The sequence below is a fragment of the Chrysemys picta genome, chromosome 3 (assembly GCF_011386835.1).
Source record: "Chrysemys picta bellii isolate R12L10 chromosome 3, ASM1138683v2, whole genome shotgun sequence".
NCBI classification, from domain to species: Eukaryota; Metazoa; Chordata; order Testudines; family Emydidae; genus Chrysemys; species Chrysemys picta.
The window spans coordinates 131,863,811-131,882,567 of record NC_088793.1 but is presented as its reverse complement, the minus strand read 5'-3'; the positions used below and the strand labels follow the sequence as shown (position 1 = coordinate 131,882,567).

The window sequence follows — 18,757 nt, the reverse complement described above, 5'->3', positions numbered from 1 at the left end:
AATGAAACACTTGGTAAATTGTGCAACCTTCTTTAAGCTGGCTGGCACGATTCTGGGTCTTGCTTTTCCTCATCCCCAAAGTAGTCAACTGTAATTTATTAATCTAAATCTCTATAGTGTCGTGCTCCCCCCCCCCCCCCCCGCCCCAGTTGCCAATGTAGTCAAACGCTGTCTGCTGGAGGACATAGATAGCCTTTTAATTTTGTGAATCAAGTCCTAGACAATCAGCATTTACCCTTTAAAGAGCCAACTTTTGTTCTCTAGGATATAACACATTTATTTATAGATAGGAAATCTGACAGAGTGGCTACACTGCGTACCTTACAGCGGGACGCTATAAGATGCGCAGTGTAGGCATAGCCTCAGTGTTGGCACTCTAATAATTTAGATCTAGTGTAAACAGATGCAACTCTGTTGGAGACAAGTTGCACCTGCTTATGCACCATTTGAATTTGGCTTATGGGAAACCACTTATCTAAAATCTCTAGTAAATTGCATTTGCTTAATGATGTCTTAATTTTTGGTGAAGTCTGTGGATTTGTTGGTTGATTGGGCAGGTGATTATAGGGGGAAGGGAAGGAGGAAATATCATCTAGTTGTACTGTCTTTTAAATTTGTTTTCCCTTAAATTTTTATAACAATCAATAACTCAATGAACTGTCCCTTTCTAAGCTGTTTTTGACAGAAATGTTCTGTATTACAAATATACCTCACTAAAGGAGAATATGCATTGGCACTAGGTAAAAACATTTCTATAAATGTACAGTCTGTTAAAATGATGCCCAGTTTGTTTGTTTTTGGCTGCCCAAAGATATGCTAGATCAAGTGCTATCATCAGATTACGAGGGAGATTTCTTTCACAGTACCCTTAGTTAAATACACAGCGAATTATTATGCCAGTGCATGAACTGTTTGGCTCTGATAATCACACCCTTATGTTTGAACACTTTAATTTACATAGGGATCAGAGCCTGATAAAATAAGTTAAAATTCTGTCTGAGTTGCCTTGGGTTGGAGGTTATATTGTCAGCAATAAAGAGCATATTGTCCCAAGTTGAGAACAAGCCAGCACTTACTTGATTAACATGAATCTTTGTTGTTATTGCCTGATGCATACCAGCACTGGACAATAGCTTCTTTATTCATACTTCTTAGCAGTATTATTTCATATCAGTATGGATGTTACTCAGGCAGGTGTTTAAAGGAAAATGTTCAAAGCTATCAAAATTACACCTTTCTGGCTTTATTTTCATTTGAAGGCACGTCTGTTCATTTAGGCCATTCTTTACTGTTCCTCCCCAGTCAGTTTCACTGGGCAGGCAATTTATTTAAATATTTAAATAAATCTTAGAGCAAGATTTTTTTTCAAATTTCTATCTTCTGGCAATTCACAATAACAGAAGTAGGGTGGAGAGAGGATGCAATGTATATGCAATAGCCTGTGATTGCAAACGCACCTGGCACAGGGTTTTTGTGGGGTGCGAAAGAGCAGATGGGGAGTGGGAGAAATCCTCACCTAATAAAATGGGATTTATCCTATGTTGTAGCCCTTTTAAAGGCTGGTTTAATCCATCATCACTACCACCAAGGATCAAAGGAAGGTGGTGGAAGTTTTTTTTATTTAGTGTCCCTTTTTGAATGACATAATATGACGTTGAACATACCTTCCTTATCTCCACTCATCATAGTGATCAAGGTTATGACTGAAAGTGTGTATATATAGAGAGAGTTAAGCCTTTTGTTCAATTTAGCATGGTTATAAGCTGTTCCAGCTGGGAATTTTTAAAAGATGTTATTTCCATGCTGTAATTCTGTCAATAGTTATTTTCCCTATTTAAAAGTGAAAATGTGTAGCATACATTCCTAGCATGACACTCCAAAGGAGTTTTTTGACGTATTCTTTGCGGTAGCATATTGCAACTCTCCAGAACTGAAGAATCATGAAGAGGAAGATAACCATTTGTTTTTTTAACAAAAGTTATAAAGACCTTAGCACAGGAGTAATATTTTATGCAGAACTTTATTACTTGTAATATGTTAATACAACACCTTTTAGGTTTGGTTATGAACATTAATCAGATGTGTCGATTTGAGATAAACTACCAAATGTCCACTATATGGAGGGTGGTAACTTTTGGCTTCTACCTACCTCGGCAGGATTTGAACTGATTATAGAAAAATGAAAAGCTGTATATTTCATTAGGAATCCTCTGTTCCTTAGTTCCCCTTGTTTTGTTTTTGTTTAAAAGGATTTGAAGTTAAGTAACTGATTACACATTGTCCCAAAGCGAACTTTACTGAATTATTTCGTAATAGCAGGAAACACAAGAAATTCCATGTATCTTGTGAAGTCAGCTCTGTAACATTGCACTGTACACTTAATATATAAGAGCAAGACTATAGGCTTCTAGTAAATTAGAACTCAAACTAAATTAATGTATTTTAGTCACCTACAGTTTCCGATATATATTTTTCTCGATATATTTGTTTCTGTTTCAAACAGACTTTGTAAGGTGTGGGGGAAGAGAAAAGAGCCCATTTTAAAAAAGCAGAACCATTTTAAAAAAGCAGAGATTTTTGAGCTTACTCAACATTATGAACTCCTTTTGTAAATGAAATGATAGCTTTCTCTCAACTGAAGCAAAATTATATACAAACCATTACTTGCTTACATCTGAAACCACAGGACTGCTTTCTTTTTGTAGGCTATAAAAAATTGGTCAGTGATATTTCAATTTCAATTTCAATTACCTCACAATTCCCACTAGTCAATAAGGAGCAGGGTTAAACTAAAGCAGTTTTCAGAAAAAAATCAAGAGGTATGAGGTTTCATTTTACTCTTTTTCAAAGCTTATTTTTGTTTGAAATCATAGTTCTAAATGATACTTGTAGTAATGTAGAACTTTACATTGGTCAGAGGTAGGGTTACCATATCTAACAAATAAAAAAAGAGGACCCTCCATGGGCCCTGGTCCCGCCCATTTCCCCAGCCCTGCCCCAACTCGCCCCTTCTCCGCCCTAACTCCGCCCCCTCCTCCCTCCCACTCCCAGCCATGCGGAAAGGGCTGCCCGAGCGCTACCGGCTTCACGGTTTGCCGGGCAGCCCCCAGACCCTGCGCCCCCGGCCGGCGCTTCCGCAGCACAGCTGGAGCCCGGGAGGGGAAGCGCCCAGCCGGGGGTGCAGGGTCTGGAGGCTGCCTGGCAAACCATGAAGCCGGTAGCGCTTGGGCTTCGGGCAGCCCCCTTGCCTCCAGACTCTGCGCCCCCAGACGGGCACTTCCCCTCCTGGGCTCCGCCAGCGCAGGGTCCGGAGGCTTGGGGGCTGCCCGAAGCCGGTAGCGCTTGGGCAGCCCGGCTCTTAAACAGAGCCGGAGTCAGGGGAGGAGCAGAGCCGCCATGGCTGGAGGCTCTGATTGCCCATGATACTACTGAGGGTCCTGAGGAAATTGAGGTAAGACACAAAACTGATGATGATAACCCCAGTATAGGCCAAGCAGTTCTAACATTTGGATCTAATGAATGTTTCAGTGCAGCCCCGGCATAGTCTTTCAGAACAGCCAGATCCTAAACCTGGACCCAGCCTCCTCCTATCTGACAGCCTGAATGCTGGCTGACTGAAATCCTACAAAAGAAGGTCTTCAGCTGAAGTTCAGAACTTTCTGTTGCAAAGCAGGAAAGCCTCAACTACATAGACTTATGAAGTGAAGTGGAAAAGGTTTTCTATTTGGGCAGCTTTGCACTAGCTGTGTCCCCTGACAACGCTCATTTCAGCACTCATTTACTAGAGCTACAACAATCTGGACTTTGTCAGCTGCATAAGGGTCCATCTAGCAGCAATCACTTTCCTACCAATGGGCCACACTGTTTTCTCACCCCACAGTGGCTAGATTCCTTAAATGCATTAGTCATGTTTTTCCCCACAGTTCAGGACTCAATTCCTTCTTGAGACCTCAATATACTGTTAACAGGATGGACAGGTCCCCTTTGAGCCCTCAGCAACTTGTTCCATTTGCTACCCGTTCATGAAAACTGTCTTTTTAGTAGCCATTACGTTAGGAAAGGCACAGACGATTCAGGAACTCAAGGCAGGTCCCCATTATACAATGTTTCATAATAGCAGGGTCACTGTGTGAATCAACCTGTTAATCTCCGAGGTCTCTATTGGCTTCTAACAAGTGTTCCGTATTACTTTGATCATGTTTTAGAACAGTTTTTTTGGAATAAAAGCCCTAAAGCAAGTGTTTGGTCTTCTTTATCCATGTAAAAGTTGTAATATCTGTGGTGACCACATCAGGGTTTAGGGCATTGTTTCTCAAAGTGTGGGCCACACTCCACTGGGGTGTTTAAAGGGGAAGCAAAGCTAGTCAGACCTCTAAGTTGTCCTCCAGAGTCTTACTTTATTATTAAAGTGAAAGCTGAAACTCTAGCTGCTATAGTTACAAAGAAAGAAAATACTCAAATTGGAGGGAATGTGATCAATGATATGATGTTTGTTTGCAGAGCACCAGAAACAATAGTTCTGAGCTGTGAACTGTCCCATTCATTTCAATGACTGTGAATTCAGATGGCAATGATACTTTAAATGTCAATATAAATTTCAATGATTTGCTGATCCAGGACATTTTAAGAATCAACAGGAAGTATATTTTGAAATCTACACTGATATTGCTTAAAATGTGTGTGTGTCAAAGAGGGAGAAGCTCAAAAGACAAGTCAGAGCATGCATAAGGCTTTAGTAACGCATCTAGGACCTACCAGGGGGTGGGAGTGGTTACATTTTTCTGATGGGGGGGCAGGGGTTCAGCTTTTAAGTGTGGGAAACAGACTAGGGAATGCCTCTGGACCCTGTTGAGATAAGCATCTGCAGGAACATCCATGTTTGTTAGAGGAAGGTGTTGGGATTTGGAAAAACCTTGCAGGTGGAGAGGTAGAAAGTTAGAGATGAGCTCAGAAGGGAGTCTGCATTAGACTAGAAGGGGTGTGTGTGCATGTATTGGATAAAGAGACTACCTGTAATAGTAGTGGGGAGAGGAGAGGATTGGGATGAAACCTCCAATGGGGAAGGAGGAGGAAGATAAGAATTGGAACAGAAAGGAGCTGGAATTGGAGTATGTAATTTGCTTTTCAGATCTCATCCTAAGCCAGTCATTCCAGTAATTACGAATTGTGGGCACATTTGAAAAAGTTTAAATTATCAAATATGTTTGCTTTGCAGAATTGTTTCTTAGCACTACACGCACTCTGTCTTCAAGGTGAGACCTGCAGTTCTGCCAGTTTAACACCACTCCCCCACAAATAAATGATGTAAACCCTGATATGCAATGGAAAAATATTTCACTATAGTCATAACATAGGCTGCAAAATTACTTTTATATCACAAGCAACAGTCATAAAATAAATAAGGAGAATTGCGCAATAACTGTCATGCTTGTACTACTAAAGAAGACTTTTGTTACACAATGAAGTCAGGCCACTCAACGCTGTGAAATAAACTGTAGCGTTTATGAGGTCTATGAGAATTGATGGAGAAAGAATTTTGAAAAATGGCCTAGCTTTCTTTACAGAACGGAATATATGTACTATAATATACACGATATGATTTTTACTCTTCCCTACCCCCAGTGGAACCTTAGTTAAGAAACCCAGACTTAATGTTTGTGAAAAGAAGAACAGGAGTACTTGTGGCACCTTAGAGACTAACAAATTTATTAGAGCATAAGCTTTCGTGGACTACAGCCCACTTCTTCGGATGCATATGCATCCGAAGAAGTGGGCTGTAGTCCACGAAAGCTTATGCTCTAATAAATTTGTTAGTCTCTAAGGTGCCACAAGTACTCCTGTTCTTCTTTTTGCGGATACAGACTAACACGGCTGTTACTCTGAAACCTGTCATTAATGTTTGTGCTAGATGGAATTAGGTGCACATTTGTTCCATATTAAAGTGTGTTGAAAGGTTCTAGATTAATTCAGGAGGATTAAATATTCATTCTGCCATTTTAAATTAGTCATATTTTTATTGATTGGGAATGTGCTAATAACATTTGTGGATGACTAAGTTGGGAGGTATTGCCAGCGTGGAGGAGGACCAGAATATCATACTACAGTAAAAGCTTTGGCATGTTGGAGAAACGGGGGCTGCTGGGAAGTAGCAGAGATGCTATTCTTGCCCTTCCCTTTAACCTTCAGGATCCCAGGGTTTGTCTCTTCCATGTTTGTCTGGTCAGACAATCTCCCTCCTTCTCTCCCCCCAAGACATGGGTGATGGTAGACATTTTTGTCGTCTTTTGTGTAGGATTACAATCCTGTCTTCAGAAATGTTGATGAAAGGATAAATTAGAAATAATAAAGGAACAATGATGAAATCCAGAGGTTACTCTTATTTACAATTTGAATATGTACCTGAGAATGCAGACAACTTAGTCTTTTGTTAAACTGGATATGACTCTTAATACTCTCTGCTCTTAATTTGTTCTCTGTATCTGCTGTTGTGCATATTGTTTTCTCTGTTTCAATTTCAATAATTACTTTGTGCATTGACCTAGAAAGCCAGCTAAAATAATGACTTCTGATGTGAATAACTTTTTGAGAGGGTAGTGTGCTCTTTCATATGTTTTTATAAAATGAAATGTGCATCGTTATTTTATAGTTTACATTTCTGGATTGCCTTTTATTTCTCCAAAACCAGTGGAAGGGCTGTATTATGTTATGCATATTCAGCTTTTAAAAAATAACATTCTTTAGTCCATATAATTTCAAAGTGAGAAGTTTGTTTTTATTTCTATGCAAGGAGTTGCTATTTCAACAAACGGGGGATTTAAACATCCGTCTAGTGAGAATATACCCACTAGTTACTGAATACTGCTGAATTTCTTTTGATAGTCCCCTCTTCCAAATGCACACAATTTCCCTTTTATCCCCTCAAAGACTTATTGTCAGGCCAAGTCTTCAGGCCAAGGTGAATTTGCTCTCTCCAGAGCCAGTTAATATGGTACTTGAATCACTCAAAGAGGACAGCTTAAAAGCTATGCAAGATACTTTCTTTCCTCACCCAACCTCCAAAGTTGCTGAGTACACTATTTCTATAGTACACAAGTCCCCTGTTTATCTCTCTAAACTTTGGCTGCAGATTTGACTTGAAAAACTATTTCACTGAACATCTCGACTTTAGGGGTGTGTTCCAGGCAGCACAAATGCAATTGTGGCTGACACCTTGCTTTTCTTGCAGAGCAGGGGATAACTCTAGTGTTCTGGCTAATTCTACCTCTCTTAATGAAATCTGTTCTAATGGTTGGGATGAGGTCCACACTAATGGTGAGGGCATTTGTTTTGCTGCCCTTCACAGAACACCACCAGCATTTGATGTCCTGCTTTGTAAGGCGCTTTGAACCACTTTGAAGATGTAAATTGCTGTAAGAAATTTACCTTTTGTTTACTTTGGTTCATCATCATTTAATAATCAGTAGGAAAGTTCACTTTGTATTTATTGTTCTAAATATACTCTATTCCCGGAGAAAAACTACATTAAACTGGAGTTAAGACTGAGTACATATCAGTAACTTAAGGGTAAAACATTAAAGGGATGTTGTAATTATCCCCCAAAGAAATGTTGCAAACCCAGAAAATTTGGAGTTAATGTTAAACCTAAAAGAAATTCAATTTTGTTCAGCTATGGAAATGCAAGGTGAAGGCATCCAATCACTCTTACCTCTGCCCTGTGTGGTGAATTTACCAAAATGTAATTTTAGGCTATGTTTTTTGTATGTATGCTTACCTTTAACTTGTTAATTTGCAAGTTAATGACAAAGCATTTTTATTTGAGTGGCCTTTGCACATTCTGACTTTTTTGTGATGTGCCAATGGTGCAGTTTGGACCAGTGGAATCTTCTACTAGCTGTGCTCATTGGAGCACTCGTATGCCTCTTGTCTTCTCCTTGAGGCCCTGAACATTTGGAGGGTGAGGTTATAAAAGTGGGCATGTCATGAAAACCACCTCAGTTCTTTCCAATTGTGATAGCAGATAAACTAGGAAGCTCACAGATTACCGGATCCCCAAATTTTCAGAACCCTGATTTGTTCTTTATGCCACCACCCTATTTTGGTGAGGTTTAGCTAGTCAAAAAACAAGAAAAAACTACCTAAGTATTTTAGCACCTTGGCGTGGGTCCTTTGTTCTGATACATCAAAACCTAAGATAAAGAAACCTGGGTTCAAGAGGTACACCTCTTGCCCTGTTATTTCTCCTTAGACACACACACATACAAAATTGTTTGGCTTGCTTGGGGCAAAGTGACTTGCTGTATTGTTGTTCCATATGCAGCACCTTTATCCTGGAATTGCCTTCAAGCTCTGCCATTGCAGGAATCATGAATAGCTAAAGCTTCTAGTTCTAAAATTCAGGGTTCTGTAAGTGCTGTGAGACCAGCCTCAGCTTTGACTCCTGATAGAGTTAAAAATCATGGCAAAATCCCTTCGTGTTGGCCTCTGACTTGAGCCAAACTTAAGGTGCCAATCACCATGAATCTGGAAAGATTGGTTCCAGCTGAGCACAAATGCGTGGCCTTACAGGAGTCCACCTCTGCTGAAAGACAGTCCTCAAGAGCATACCTCTATGCATCTAGTGCGTCCAGTTCTGCACACTGAAGTGCAAAAGCATACTCTTAAGCCTCAGGCCTTGGAAGTCGGTGCCATAGTGAAGGATAATATTGAGGGTAAAGGCTGTCTGAATCCAAGGCTGTTGGTTCTGTGCTAAAAATCTCATTGTTCGTTGTTTGCTTTAACACAACTGTCAGTTCCTTCTGGATCTATGGTTACCATAGTAGATCAGGCAGGTTCATCATTTTGAACCCCTTAATCACCCTCATTTTAGATCAACCTTCAGATCAGGGGGCCTTTGTGCAGCACTGGGTACATTGTCCTTTCTTGCTTAAAGAGAAAGGAAAGAAGCATAAAGCAGTGGGGCTGATTCCTTCTTCTGCAGGAAAGAAAAAATCTATCTCAATTCCAGTCTTTCAGACCACAAGATCGTCCTCCTTCACCCAGGGATTATGAGAGGGTAACTAGACAAAACCATTGTTACCAAAGGTCAGTTTGTAGTGAACCATGCCTTGAGAACATCCTTCAATGCTTCTGATATGGTATCTAGTACTGTCATTACCATTACATTGAGGTGCCATTCATGGTTTTCTCTCTGCACTTTCTCAGGAAACAAGAATGGGGGGAGAAGACCTCTCATTTGATGGTGAAGGGCTATTTAGCTTTAGAACATATGAGGTTGTAAGGAAACTGAGACACCAGGTCTACTGCAAGGTCTCTAGTGGTTTCTGAAACCCCTAGGAAAAAATTGGGGGTACCAAATTTTATCAGAAACCATACCAAAGCTCTACTTCCTACTCCTTTCAAGAAAATAATCCCACCCACTTCAATTCAGTATCAGTAGACACACACACCCTACTAAATGCAAGCTAAAGAAAGATCTGTTGCATCATCTTCCTCTGTGTCAGTGTATGTATCACAGGTTTGATGGGATGCACAAAATCCCAAACCAGTTTTAAACTATGCATCCCTTTCATTTGTAAACTTTTTTCCTCTCTTCTCATCCCTCCTCCCACCAATCCACATTTCTTAGAGGCCTGGAGTGTAATCACCATAGATAAATGGAATTTGGAGATTGTCCAGCAGGGTTACTCCATTCAGTTCAACACTATCCTGCCTCCCACCAACCCTCCTCCTCAGAAGAAAGAACTTGCTCAGATCAGAACTCTGCTCACTACTGGAGTCTGGTGCCATAAAGGAAATTCCTGAAGGTATCTGAGGGAAGGAATTTTTTTCCCCAGATACTTTCTGAGCCCTAAGAAAGATGGAGGTCTCAGACCCATTTTAGATCTTGAGAAGCTCAACTCTCTTCATCAGAAAGTTCAAATTCACCCTAGCCTCACTCATCCCCTCCTTATTCACCTATGATTGGTTTCGGGCTCTTGATTTACAGGATGCTTACTTTCACACCTCAATGAGACTTTTGCATAGAAAATACATTCAGTTTCTTGTGGGTGGAGATCATTACCAATATAAGGTCTTTTCACTTAGCCAATCTGCAGCACTTTGAGTATTCACAAAGTGCCTCACAGCAGTAGGAGGCCATTTGAGATGTTATGTTATCCAGGTTTACCCCCACGTGGACAGTTGGCTCATCAAGGTGTCATCGTATGAGGGCCTGCCAAAAGCTATGTCACAAACATGTACCTTGTTCCAAACAATGGGGTTCAAGATAAACTGAAAGAATGTGTAAATAGCACCAAACCAGGTCATGTCTTTTATTGGGATAGTTCTGGATTCTCAAAAAGATAGAATTCTATTTAAAAATGCTTACAACAATAGATGTAGTACAAGAGAACTTGTGTCAAACAGTAATGTTCTTCCTCAGGTTGATGGGCCTTATGACTTCAGTGACCATTGTAATTCCGTGTGCACATCTACAGTTTAGGCACATACAACATTGGCTAGCAAGATGCTATATTCCAAATACAGTAAGCATGTTTATGAAATTGATACTACCCAAGGATGTGTTCCTGTTCCTATTCCTTATGTGATAAACGCAACATCACAGAGTTCTCAGAGGAATTGCATTCAACCTCCTAGCTCAGTCAGTCACTGTCATCACAGTCAATCTGGGCTTGGAAGCTCATTACAAGAATTTAACAATTCATTGTTGCTTGAATTTCTGGGAGCAAAAACGTCCATATCAAGTATTCTAGAATTAAGCATAACACATTGGGCACTCAAGTTCTTTCTTCCTCCACTACGTGGCAGAGTAGTTAAAGTAGGGTGACCAGATGTCCAGATTTTATAGGGATAGTCCCGATATTTGGGAATTTTTCTTATATAGGTACCTATTACTCCCCATCCCCGTCCCGATTTTTCACACTGTCTATCTGGTCACCCTAAGTTCAAGCAGTTACAGATAATTGTACAGCAGTTTTTACGTGAACAGTTGGGTAAGCACATTTCAGCTAGCTGTGCAAAGAAGCTGTAGCTCTAACACCAAATTTACCCATTAGCTTTCCAACTTGCAGGCAAGAACAATATGCTGACAAATCAGATGAGCAGAGAGTTACATGGTCAGCCCGAGTGGTCACTGAAGAACTCAGTAGAAAATGACATCCTTCCTCCACACCTGAAATTTCTCCCCAAGGTGGTAACAGGATTCTATTTTAACTTGGCCATAAGTTGTCCATATGTTTCTGTAGGCCTTGCTCCCCTGGGGAGCTAAACTACACATATTGACTGCTAAGACAGAAGTAGCCTATTTCAATAGGTCTGAGAGGAGTACAGGAAATAACCTAGACTTTGTCTCCTTATGGGGAAAAAGCATGAAGGGCAGGCAGTTGTATCCCGATGCCTTTCTAAGGGGGTTAGTCTATGATTCTATAGCTTATCAGGGCTGGAAGGGACCTCAGGAGGTCATCTACTCCAACCCCCTGCTCAAAGCAGGGCCAATCCCCAACTAAATCCCCAAATAGCCCCCTCAAGGATTGAACTCACAACCCTGGGTTTAGCAGGCCAAATGCTCAAACCACTGAGCTATCCCGTAGTTTTGACGTTTATAGCTTGTCTTTGATTTTCCATTGACTTTTCTCAGTTGTTGCAACAGTGGACCACTGAGCAATACATTGCATAATTGGCTAGCCAGGGAGGGGTGACAACTCCTTCCCACTAGAATGAGTCGTCCCTGAGACACGATACCCTGGTGACTCGCTTTGGCTCCAAGACTTATAAAGGGCATAATTTTCTATACAGTTACATTATGCCTTAAATATTACCTGTACACACATCTCACATTATCGATGAGCAACAAGCTTTCAGTAGAGATCTCACATCCCACCCTTTATGGATAAATACCATGAAAGCAGCGTATTAGGTGAGTGTGGTTGTCCTGTGTGAGACAGGAGTTGCTTGTAAAGAGCAGTGAGTCCTTTGCCAGTTGGCACCAATGCTGTGTCACAGATGTGGCATCTAGAAGAGCTGTACAATTTGGTAAAGCAGTATTACAATTTCCATTTAAGTAGGCCTCTTTGTCCCATTCTCTGAAGGCAGGAATACTGCTTGCTAAAATCCTAAGAGTGGAAAATGTGCAGAAGAAATAATGAAGGTTGTTTATATGTAACTGCAGTTCTTTGAAATAACCTCTGCACATTCATGCTCCCCTGCCCATCTTCTTTTCTTCCTTGGAGTCCTAATTTCAACTTTGAACCCAAGGAGGGACTGGAAGGAACTAAGGTGGTCAGCAAGCCATATCATCCTTTTGTAGTTCTGCTATCCAAATGTCCAGAGCCATGAAGGAAGGGGCAGAGTTAGAGGGGGCGTGAGTGCTCCAATGAGCACTGCTTCTAGAAACTTCTATCGGCTGAAGCTGCACTGTCTGCTCATATTGAAAACTCAGCTTATAGGCAAATAACTTCCTTCTGCAGTTTGATTCATGAATCATGGTAAATGAATACTTGCTGGCTAAAATCATTTGAGAAATGGTGGGAGGGCAACTTTTTCTTCTTCTGGCTTAATAGGAAACAGTTAGTACTCACAGCTGTTCTTCCTTCTCCCAGAAAAATCCCTTGATCTGAGGATATGATTGTTTTAATACTGTTCTTTACCTTGTAAATCGTGTGTGTGTGTGGTTCCATAAATGTACTAAAAATAGTCTAACTGAATTGCAAGTTGACGCATGAAAATATCACCCAAATGAAGTAAATGGGAGTTTTGCCATTGGCTTCAATGGAGCCAGGATTTCACCGTACACGTCTATGTAGTCCAGCCTGTGAGGTCATATCCCAGTCCACTCTTCAACTTCGGTCGTTTAATCAAACTTTGGCATAGATAGCATGATAGAGCTGATTTTTGACAGAGCTATAAGAACAGTGGGAGATTTACTTTGTTTTAGAAAGCAGATTAGCCTTAAAATATCCAACTGCCAAAACTTGTATCATTTATCAAAATGCTGAAGCAAAATAGTAGGGTAGTGGTGTCAATAGTCCAAGAAAAATCTGAAGTATTGATTCTGAAATTTAAAATAAACTTTTTTCATTTCAGCAAATTAAAAAAAAAATTAAATTAAAAAAGTCCCTTTAGCACCCTTATTCTGTTTCTGAAATATTCTTAATTAAATTGATGTAGCATTGTGCTAATTAAGATAGTAATGTAAAGTAGAAATGTTAATTGTGGGACTATACCAATTGCTTGCTGAAAAGTTTATCATTATTTCCCGATGAAACAAAGTACGAATTGAGCTACAATATTTAAGGTTGATTATTCTGGGGAAATGACAAGAAAAAATGTATAAAAGCACCTCTGTCAATAAGTGCCAAGAGTTTGGGGATCGGTACCTTGTTACCTTTCCAAATCCAAAATAAATAAAAAATGATTAATTGCAAACTATACTTGTGTGTGCTTCATAACTGATTGCAATGCATCTTGACATAATAATGATGATATTAATAATTGGGAGGTGGGACTCACTAAATCACTTTGTCATCTTTGATTTCCTAAGTGAAGGGAGGGAGTCCAGTCCATAAGTCTGTTTAATAGGAAAGATGAGGAGTTTTTGTATGGTTTTGCTTTTTATTTTTAAATCTTCTAAAACTGCTGCAATAGATGTTATTGTGATTGCCATCTTGGATTCCTTCCAAGACCAAAGGGAAACATGATTATGACTTAGAAAGCTTTATTTATTTTTTTACCTTTTGTGAAATTGCACTTACATTAGGCAAAATTTTATTGTTAAAGTGTATAGCTTCAAGGTTATATGCTGTGGCTTTGCTTTAATGTTTATTTTAAGATAAATGTCTCTAGCATTTATCTGTGAGTGGAAGAGACTATCGGTGAAGTACAAATATAAGGTCTAATTCTCCATTCATTTACACCTGTTTTCTGGTAGTGTAACTCCATTGACATGAAAGGAATTGCTCCTGATTTGCATCAGTGTAAATGGAGAATCATTCCAAGAGTGTATTAGCATAATTGCTTAATTATAATCTTGTTTCAAATAATCAAAGCCTTGATCTAACACAATAACAGTAATATAATGGAATTTTTTTTAGATATTTTATCATAGTTTATCTCAGCAAGCTTTTTTCATTTTCTGCCCTTACAGTTCACTTACAACCAAAGACTATACATGTGAAGAAAGAGCACAAATGAGTAAGTTCACAACAAATACTCAGCATACAGAAACTCATGTGTATCCCCATTAATCAAAATGAGGGGCTTCCCATGTCTCTTCTGCCTCCTGTCTAAATCTGCATATTAATCATGGATCATATTAATTATGAAGTATGGATATAAGAAGTAACCATTTACACTGTAGTTATAGTTTTATTGTAAATCTGATGTATAATAATTTGAGCCATTTTTTCATGAACTGGGTTAATAATTTGTGCATTGTACTGTTTTCAGTCCTTTTTCCACAGCTGCAATCCAGATAAGTGACTCAATTATAGTTAGTGTTAGCCTTAAAGATTCACTGATGCCTCATGGAAAACCTTGAAAAACATTCTATTTAAGACAATTATGTTTAAATATCACATTTTCTAAGGACATTTGCATGAAAACAGGCTCTTGCTAAAGGAGTTCATCTGCTCTTCCTGCATATTCCTCATTTGGAATAATAATCCTTTGTGATATCACAATTAACTGCTCTTGAGATTGTGATATCACACAAAGGAGTATGGCCAAAATTTTCCAACTTGGATAGCTAAAGTTAGGCACCTAAATCCCTATTTGAACACCTAAATGAGCACCCACATCCTCCACTGTGCCTCTGAAAATCCAGGCCATTTTGATTTAGGAACCCAAGCTGGAAATATTTGGTCTATGGCTTTAAGGAATAAACAGTAGAAGCAGATGAACTCCATCCATATAATGATTCTTAATATTAGCGGTTTGCAAACGAGGGAAGAAGCAAATGGAAAATTATTTAATTTAGAAAGGTATTCTAAATTAAGACTACATTAAGTTTTCTATATTTTCCTTGTGCCAATTTTTGTACAGGTGCTGCTATCTTAAATAACTGAAAGTTTAGGTATTCTTCCACTAACACTGTAGCTACCTTGATGTTACTCAGTGAATTGTCTAGTTTAGAGTTCTTGAGGAGAAAGGTAGCTTATAGACCCTCCCCTCTTTGCCTTTGCACCCTATTATTTCCATAGGTCATAGAAGGATGGGTCCCAGGCCAAACTTGCATCCAAAAATGGATTTGCTGTAAAGTAGCTGATGTATTACTGCTGCATTAACTCTACTGGCAAAATATACAACACTATGCTCTTTAAATGTGTTACTCTGAAGACTGAAAGCCGACTAGAACTCTTACTACTCATAGCAAAATGCTGTGTAGAATCAGTCAAATGCAAATCAAATGTCTGGCTGATCATCAGATTTGGCCTATTATTCACATTTATATTCCTATTTTATCAAATTGCACTTCTCATTTTTTAAGATTAGCACAGCCTCAGAATCACAATTCTAGAATTTTAATCTTGATAAATAGTACAAAGATTAATTATGCATTCTTCTTAGGGTGATAAAATTCTCTAATAATAGGGGCAGATTTCCAGTTTCTTGATCAACAAAATGATCTCAGAAAGGCCCCTTATATCATTCATTTCTGTCCATCAAGGCTGACATGAGGCAGGGTTACCAAGCAGCCTCCTTTTGACAGGGTAGTCCAATAGTACAGTTTTTATTCATTGCTCTGTTATTGGCACGGGACCATTTGTGGGCATATATCCAGGTCCCCAGGAAACTTGGAAACATTCCACCTTAAAGAGAACTGAAACTGTGGCTAACAAACCAGCTGCTGTATTGAGCTCAGAAGGAAGTCTTTGTAACTCTGTGGAAGGAACTTAAGTTATTTGCATAACATCCAGCAGCCCTAGTGCAGAGGATTGGCACAAGCACAACAGCAGGGTAGGCATCCAGTTTTATCTTTTGACCATGTTTGGCAATGGCTCTCTAGCTGAAAGAGTAAGGTGAGGAGGAAAAAAGGGAAAAGTGAGGAACTTGACCTAAAGGAGTGTGTGTGGGGTGTTCAGGGATGAGGAAGATATTAACAAGTATTTTTTTAGGGGTGGGGCGGGGGAAGAAATCTGTTTTATTAAATGTTATGTCTTGTAACGCAAACAAAAGCAAGTATAATAAATGGTGTAAGCATTAGTTATAACTGAGGGGTGTATGTAGACTATTATGTCCAGTTCTTTTTTGTGGGGAGAGAACAAATAGAGCAAAGAGCAATTGATGAAAAACAAATGTAGGAGAGGGGGAGTGATGCCATAGAAGGTAATACAATCTCTTAGTCATCTGATCCTTTTTCAAACAGAGCATCTTCTGTATTACTGAATTATGAATCTATGGAATATTCACTACTAAATGTACACACAGCCTATATCAGTGGTTCTCAACCTATTTACCATTGTGTTTTATGTGTTGTGGGCTGCATCCACACAATATATATACTATATGTATGACCCTGAGGATGCTACATGGGCCGCAGCTGTGTGGTGATTGGGCCTTAAGTGTCCCATGGGTTGAGAACCACTGGACTATATTAACAATAGAGGTTATGTAAATTAGTCCAACTATAGATTTTTAAAAGGGCTGCCTTATTTGTTCATATACCTTCACTTTAGTGGTTCTTATAAGGGCAGTTTTTTCCCCAAATGTTGCTGTTTCCAATAAAGTGTTAATAATTCAGTGCCAATTTAGGCATCTCCTTGGTTGACCGACACACTAGTTTTAAGGTGTTCACTGCTTCATAAGTCAGAGGAGGGAATAAGTGTTCTTTTTTTTTATTAAAAAAAAAACACTGGATACAATGTGCTATTGCTTTAAAATGAGTGTACACAAATATTTGTTTCCCTGAGAATGGGGTTGTGTCATACCTTCTGTGTAACTGGAAGGATGTGAGAATTGCCACAATGGACAAGTCTTTTTGAAGTATGCTTTCCTCCAACTATTGTAGGTTGATATCAGATGGATCAGGAGGCATGGCCTCAAAGCCTCTCAGGTGATGGAGAGCATGGAGCATCAACACTATGGGATCCCATGGTGCATTTACTAGTTTTTGAACTAAAAGGGCAGAAGGAGACAGAATTATGTATACAGACATAGTAGAATTGTCCCAGTTCAGAACGGAGTCTCTTGTCTTCCATTTAAGGAAGTCACGCTTCTGCTAGGAGGGGATCAGGCTGGAATGGAGAAACGAAACTTCCGTTGTTGAGATCATTGAGAGAGATAGAGACTGATCACTTCCTCATGCATCAAGAAATTTATCTGGTGCTGGGAAACGTCTTGAGGAAGGAAGAGCATACGCAGAAAAAGTGGAAGCAAACTGCTGGCATAGAAAGTTAACATAGTCGGGGGGGGGGGGGTACTGTGACACTCAGCTTTTAAAAAGGTGTTTGTTTTTTTTAAATGAGGAAACTAGTCAAAAAGAACATAAAACCAAAGCGGGTTGTAAACTTTGCAGGTGACTCAGTTGTTTAGGTGAGTGAAGCATAGAGAAGACTGTAGGGAACACGAGAGGGATGTAACAAAGATGGATGAACAGCAGATGAAATTCTGTTGTGTTAAATGCAAGGTGTACTGCACATAGGAAGGAATGACTTGGACTACTAATATACATTACTGGGTTTTAAATTAATTGAAACTATGTGACAAATCATGGCATCATTGGACATCTCAATGTGCAGTGGCAGTCAAATAAGCCAACATTGTTGGGGGAGTACAAGGAATGCAATGAAAAAATTACAGAAAAGATTATAATGCTATTTTATACAAATCAATTATACCCCTTCCCCAAAATGGTGCGTCCAGTTCTGGTCACTATACAAAAAAGATCTAGCTAAATTAGATGAGGCATGATCTGATGATGATTTTATTATTTGTATTGCAGAAGCACCTAGAAACCCCACCCTTATTGTACTAGGCATATTATACAAACATAACGAAAAGACTGTCCCTGCCCAGAAGAGCTTCTATTCTAAATAGACAAATGGAAAGACTTTCATATGAGCAGAGACTGAAACATTTTTTTGACTGTTCAGTTTACAGAGGAGATGAATAAAAGTTGACACGACGTTAGCAACAGATGTTATAGAAAGAGTAAATAGGAACAACTACTTTACTTTTTTCTCATAATACAATAACAAGGAACTAGCTAATGAAATTGAAAGATAATATATATAAAATGATTTAAGGAATACCTATTTTTACGTAATACATAATTAAGTAGTGGAACTCAATGCTACAAGATATCCTGGAAGACTAAACAGGCTTGTTTAAAAAAGGATTATCCATTTATATGTATAACAAGAAATTACATAGTTACATGAGCTAGGATGACAGCCATTTAATTTTTTTTATATATAGGGAGGTATTTAAAGCTTTGTTTCAGGGTATTTAAACCACCAGTAACTTATGGGACATAGGAAATAGCTTCCCCAGGGGCAGTTTATTCCAAAATTATGCACAATAGTGGAAAATTGCACCTTTCTCTAAAGCACCTGGTACTGGCCATTGTCAGATATACGATACTGTAATAGATGGCCCGTTGCTCTGATCTGATGTAGGAATTTCTCCGTTCCTCTTCTTGCTGGGAAAGAGGAGAATGGGATTATTACAGCATAGTCTTTTCTCATTTTATATTTATATTTAGTTTGTATGACAATTTAAAAATATTTGTGATACCCTTCAAAAAACTAGGTTGAATAGATTT

General features: G+C 39.1%; 1 protein-coding gene across 31 annotated transcripts in view; it reads left to right on the top strand.

Annotated features, from left to right (window-relative positions):
* Positions 1-18,757, top strand: part of SIPA1L2 (signal induced proliferation associated 1 like 2) — a 242,514-nt gene that overhangs the window by 80,820 nt on the left and 142,937 nt on the right. For 29 of the 31 annotated variants that reach the window (XM_005291210.5, XM_065589011.1, XM_065589010.1 and 26 more), the window contains one exon: positions 14,141-14,187. The exons of the other annotated variants lie outside the window; for them this stretch is intronic. The gene's annotated coding sequence lies outside the window, so the exon portion shown is untranslated. The remainder of the gene's footprint in view (positions 1-14,140; positions 14,188-18,757) is intronic. 31 annotated transcript variants of the gene reach the window in all.